This window comes from Penaeus chinensis, chromosome 39 (assembly GCF_019202785.1).
Source record: "Penaeus chinensis breed Huanghai No. 1 chromosome 39, ASM1920278v2, whole genome shotgun sequence".
Taxonomy (NCBI): domain Eukaryota; kingdom Metazoa; phylum Arthropoda; class Malacostraca; order Decapoda; family Penaeidae; genus Penaeus; species Penaeus chinensis.
The window spans coordinates 27,212,145-27,218,407 of NC_061857.1; positions in this window are offsets into that span (position 1 = coordinate 27,212,145).

Here is a 6,263-nt window from a genome sequence, read left to right on the forward strand (position 1 = left end):
CAGTTTGTTAAGGTAGACAAGGTTAGATTTTATGCACAGTCCTCCTCTGGTGAAAACCTTGGGAATTGTGGTGGTAAAGTTGGTAAAATTACACCATTAAACTTTTGTTCTTCATGCAAGCGAGCAGGTCACACCATAGACAAGTGCAAAGACCCAAAATGTAGAGTCTGACAAATGTAAGACCATTCATAAATCCAAGTATCCAAACTTTTGAATCCAAGCGTGTGTCAAGTGTCACAAATGTTAATTCTCCAGATCCATGCAGTGATTTTGAATATCGGGGATCTGTCTCTCTTAACTGAATGAGTAAATCATATCCCATACTCATCCTTAGAGACACTGGAGCTGCTCAAAGTATACTTCTCAAGTCTGTTTTACCTGGGATTGAATATATACAGGTAAAAAAAAGTTCTTGTTAAAGACTTGACTTAAAAAATTAGTTATAAACTAGCAAATATTTTTCTTAGCTCTGACTCGGTTGTAATTCCTTTGACAGTTCGGAAATTTGTAATAAAACTTGCACATGATGGTTTAGCAGGTCACTTATGGTATTCAAAAAACATACAAGAAAGTGCTTCAAAATTTCTTTCGGCCAGGTATGAAGAAATATATTACAATGTTTATCGGGTCTTGCCATTAGTGTCAGGTTGGAGGAAAACCCAACTAAATAATTCCAAGAGGTCCTCTATATCCTATTCGGGTAGTCACAGATCCATTTGCAAGAACTGTGATTGACTGTGTAGGACCACTGCCTAAAACAAAGAAAGGGAACCAATACCTCTTTACAATTATGGATACTGTTACGCAATATCAGGGGTTTACCCTTTAAAGAATATTTATGCCAGTTCTATTGTAAACTATCTACTTCATTTGGAATCCTTAAAGATAAAGGCAGTAATTTCACAGCGGACTTAAAGAATCTTAGAACTGTTAAGTATTTCCCAACAGATGTCAACAGCTTATCATCTCCAGAGAGCTTAAAATCTATGCTAAAAAAGTACTGATTAGAAACAGGTAATTCCTGGAATGAGAACATTAATTTTCTTCTGTTTCCCTGAGGGAATGTCCACAAGACTCACTTGGATACTCTGCATTTGAATTACTATATAAACACAGATTAGAGGTCCACTTAGAGTTCTTGAAGATCAGTGGTTATTAGACTCTTCAGCTTCCCCTAATCAAACAGTGGCATCTTACAGACACATGTAAGCGAGTCGACATTAGTCGACACAGGCTGGACTTAGCTTCACGTATCGGACTTATCCTTATTCACCCCTGGTTCATTCCATCTTGGACCAAGGAGAACTCTCCCACGTGTTTGCTGTGCGTGGCGTTCCATATTTCTAGGAGACAGGAGTTATGGATGTTGAGCAATGCTGCATGCTGTGCCCTGCAGCTAGCAACTAACCTCCTCAGTCCCCTGTTCTGGTTAGACAAGTGACTTGATCAAGGCCCAGTCAAATCATTTGGCTGGTCAAATATGGCTAGGGCCAAGTAGGCACCACCCAGTCAACATCACGAAGGCAACTGTCATCAGCACTGGGTGGTGACTGCAAATTATAATGATTCCAGAAGAACTAACTTTTCAGAAATTAGAAGTGCTGGCATATATTTCCTCACTACACCTGCGGCTGCTGGGTGTATGTAATCCTTAATGTATAGCTCCCCTTCTTGGACTTCATGGTGGGTATGATTTACAGTGACCGATAAAGCGATCTACCTTCCTGGGACTCAAGTTCCCTGTCCTCACAAAACACTCAATCGTTGTAAGGGAGCTATCTATTCCTGAGCCCTAATGAGGCAATCTAAGAATTGTTATAGGAACCTAAGAAATTTAAGGTAGTGGCATTAAAGTATTTTAAGTTGGTTAAGTGGAACAATTAATGCCAGCACTTCTAAGTTCTGAAAAGTTAGTCCTTCTGGAATCGGTATAATTTGCATAGTACCACCTCAAGATAAAGCCATATATGTCCAACCCTATGCAGTGCTTCCACTGCCAGGGTTGTGGGCCAACTCTTGAAATCTTGAAGAAAATGGACTACCAAGAGTGTGTCAAGAACGGTGCAACAGGTCATCAAGTAGATGAGAACTGTCGAGGCCCAGTATGCTGTTATCACTGCAAAGAAGCTCATGAAGCTTCTTCAAAACAGTGTAACAGATACAAATTTGTAAAAGTACTGGTAATAAGGAACAAGAAGAAAGTTAGTTCTCAAGAGGCAATGCAATGTGCCTGTGTACTTACCACACAACCAAGAAAGTCTTCTGCCTCGGTTCTAGCCCAACCTCCTTCCCTTTATCCCTTAACATTCAATATTTTTTTAAGCACTCACTCTGCCAGTACAGTACCTCAATTCTCAAAAATTGAAACTGCCCCCTGTAAGGTGTTCTACCAGAAGAGGAGTAAGAGTAAGGGGTCTAATAGGAGACACCCCTTCCCAAAGTAAGAACTTTGGAACCATCAGGCAAGGCTCCAGATGCCTCAACGGTGATACCTCCAGCTGCCACCACACCATGTATACCCTGATCCAATGAAATAGTTAGGGAATCCATGCAAAAGGGGAGGAACTCCAACATCTGATAACTTCATACAGTTTGTGTATGCCTTCAAGAGATTATGACCAGGGAAAATTGTCTGATTTCCCTGAGAGGAATGCAAGTTCAAGCCCATTATGGGACTTTCGATGATGCACCTCATGGAGTAGCAGTGATGGTACATCAGGATTTTCCCTTTTAAGCCATCCACCTATAGACGACAATGCGGGTGAAGGTCGTGAGGATAGGCTTGACACAACATATCACTGTTGCATCCATCTACCTTCCTTCACATAATCTCAACATGGGTGATTTAGAAGATTTACTTTGGCAGTTGCCTCATCCATTTCTAGTGGACTCTTAGGAGATGTAAATGGCCAGCATTATCTTTGGGGAGACAATTTGTGCAATCCTCGAGGAAGACCCTTGAAGACCTTGTTCTCAAGAGTAGAATCAGTCTTTCTGAACAGTGACACACCCACACATCCAAATTCAAACTGGGACATTCTCCAACAGTGACTGTCAGGTGGTTCACCTGGTGCACAGTTGGATTTCACTTGGCAGGTCATGAAAGACTTACAAGCGACCACTCTTCCCAATACTTTTGATATAAAGAAATGGCAACTTGAACTTGCAGACTGGTATATTTTTAGATTAACTGCAGTACAGTAATGCAGGGATCTGTAAATGATTTCCAGTGTGTTTAAGATCCTGGTGATCACTTCACATGACAAATTCACTTTGCAACAGAAGCATCCTCTCCAAATAGTAGCTAGCAGTATCGTTCACCTCTGGTACCATAGTGGTCTGATGAATGGCAACCAGCTGTCTGAGGAAGAAAAGCTGAACTAAGCCAGCTGAAAGGACGCCTTAGTTATGTGACCTAGTTCTATTACAAAATGACCCAAGCTAAGGCCAGGCAAATGTTATAGGAGGCTAGACCGACGTTGTGGAGACATTAGATTAGATCCAGGATCCCCTTAGCATGTTAGAAATCAGTTGGCTAAATCCATAGCAGCCATCTCTGAAGCATCTTATACTGGTCAATTCCCCACCCTTCAGGCTGAACAGGAAGAATGCGCAATGTAGTTCTTCGGTGGGACTGCAGGAGAATATTTGTGCACAGAGAAGAATTCTGCTTTGCAGCTCTCCCTTAAGGCGGCCCTAGGAGGTAACAATATCCCATAATAAATGATATTTCCAAAAGTTTCTGTTTAACCTATTCAATAGGATCTTTTGGGAAGTCACATGGAAAGCAGCTATAATCATTCCTATTTCCAAATCTGGGAAGGATACTTCCATAATTGTGATCTACAGACCAATTTCTCTCACCAGCTGCATCTTCAAATTGATGGAGCTGGTAAACTTAAGGTTAACATGGTTACAAGAAGTGGAAAACGTGCTGACCCCATATGGGTTTAGAAAATTGAGAATGACTGCAGATGCCTTGCACAGCATTACATGTTAGCAGTCTTCTTTGACCATGCAAAGGTTTACAATACTAATTGAAAACATGGCATACTCATGACACTGGTTTAAGAGGAGCATTACCGACTTTCAAATAAAGTTTCCTTTCTGAATGGAAGTTTGGACTGTAAAACCTCTAACCTGAATAAGTGTTTCTTAAGTGTGACCCTAGCTATAAATGATATTGTAAGGTATTTCGGTATTTCAAAGTGCTGTCTTGTGTAGCTTGTATGTGGATAACTTCACACTGTACTGCTCAATAGTAAGACCATGGCTATGCATTTCCACAAAAGAGGAGAGTTTCATTCTTCCATTTAGGAGCAAACCCACTGCATTTTGTTCGAGAAGTGAAGCATTTGGGTTATTTTTTTTATATTATATTTTGTATTCGCCGTTAATGACCTTAGCTTTTCAATAAGCAATCAATCTCTTTTAATTTTCTTTCTATCTCTGGGCATTACTCTTGCTACCAAGTTAACATGTGGAATGATTATGTGATGTGTTATGCATCTGTGTTTTGAAGTATGGCATCTCACGTAAATTCTCTCTCTCTCTCTCTCTCTCTCTCTCTTTCTTTTTCTCTCTCTTTCTCTCACTTTCTTTCTCTTTCTCTTTCTCTTTCTCTTTTTCTCTTTCTCTTTCTCTCTCTCTCTCAATAAATCAATAAATAACGAAATTAAATAAAAAAAACAATAAAACACTTTCCACTGTTACAAGTAACCACCACTGTCAATTCATACAGGCCTTTGTTGTGGTAACATAGGCTTTATGTAGAAAATAGATTGATTAATAGATTAATTAACTGCATGTTTATCAGGCATTTGTTAGTAATGAAGTGTCCATGCATTACTAACCTAATTTAAGGTCAAATATGGTCGGAAAATTAACTGCAAATTAACCTTCGGACTGGCAATAATGTTTTGAAATTCGATACATATGGATCAGACATTGGGAAATAAAATGGCATTTATTCGACGGCCATTCATTCAGTTTGATTCATACATCCCCCCCCCCCCTCTCTCTCTCTCTTTCTCTCTCTTTCTATAGAATGTATTTGCTGAGCTGTGGGATTCTCACGGTAACCAAATGTGTTGTTTTGAAGTTCATTTCCGAGAAAAAAGTGACAGTGATCAATTCACACACTCGCGCCTCGCGCGCGCTCGGGCCTGTGTGTGGGTGTGTGCGCTCGAACGCGCATGTGCGTGCATGCATGTTTACATACTTTTCAGGAGTGTACGAGCCCAAATCCCGGCTTATCTCGAAGCAACATTCCTGCCTGATCCCAAGCACGAATTCACGCGGATCTCTTGTCAAGCAACACTATCGTCTTCCCTCATCTGCCGTGGGTTCCGTTCCCCCTCCTGCCACCTTTTCCCTTCCTTTTCCAACCACCCTTTTCCATCTTTCCCCTATCATTCTTTTCCATATCTCCCCTATCACTCTTTTCCATCTCTTCCCTATCACTCTTTTCCATCTTTCCCCTATCACGCTTTTCCTTCCTTCTCCTACCACATGTTTCCTTCCGCCTCTTTCCTTCGACCTTTTCGTTCTTTTTCCTTCCACCTTGTTCCTTCCTTCTCCTTCCTTCACCTACCACCTTTTTTCTTCCATGACCTCCCACCTTTCCTTTCTTCTCACGTTTTTCCTTCAACATTTCCTTGCCTTCTTCTACCACCTTTTTCTTTCAATTTTCATAATTGTAAGTTTCGTTTATATTACTGTTACTAGCAATGAAGAGAATATGTATTCACCTATTATGAATTAAATTAAAAATACTAAACAATTCATCCTTCTTTTTTCCTAATTTCCATTTTCCCCCTTTTCGACTATAATAATATTTTATCTTTACCCTTTCTCTTCGGATGTATTTTTGGTTCTAAAATTTCACTCCTAAACAAGCACTTCAATTTCACGTTTGCCACATTAATGAAACCTAAATAAATAAGTACATAAATAAAGATAAAAGTACCAAAATAGTTGAGTATGTTATACATAGTTGAGTATGTTATTAATAGTTGAGTATGTTATTAATAGTTGAGTATGTTATTAATCTCTCTCTCTCTCTCTCTCTCTCTCTCTCTCTCTCTCTCTCTCTCTCTCTCTCTCTCTCTCTCTCTCTCTCTTTCTCTCTTTCTCTCTTTCTCTCTTCCTCTCTCTTCCTTTCCTTTCTTTCTCCCCCCCCCCCTCTCTCTCTCTCTCTCTCTCTCTCTCTCTCTCTCTCTCTCTCTCTCTCTCTCTCTCTCTCTCTCTCTCTCTCTCTCTCT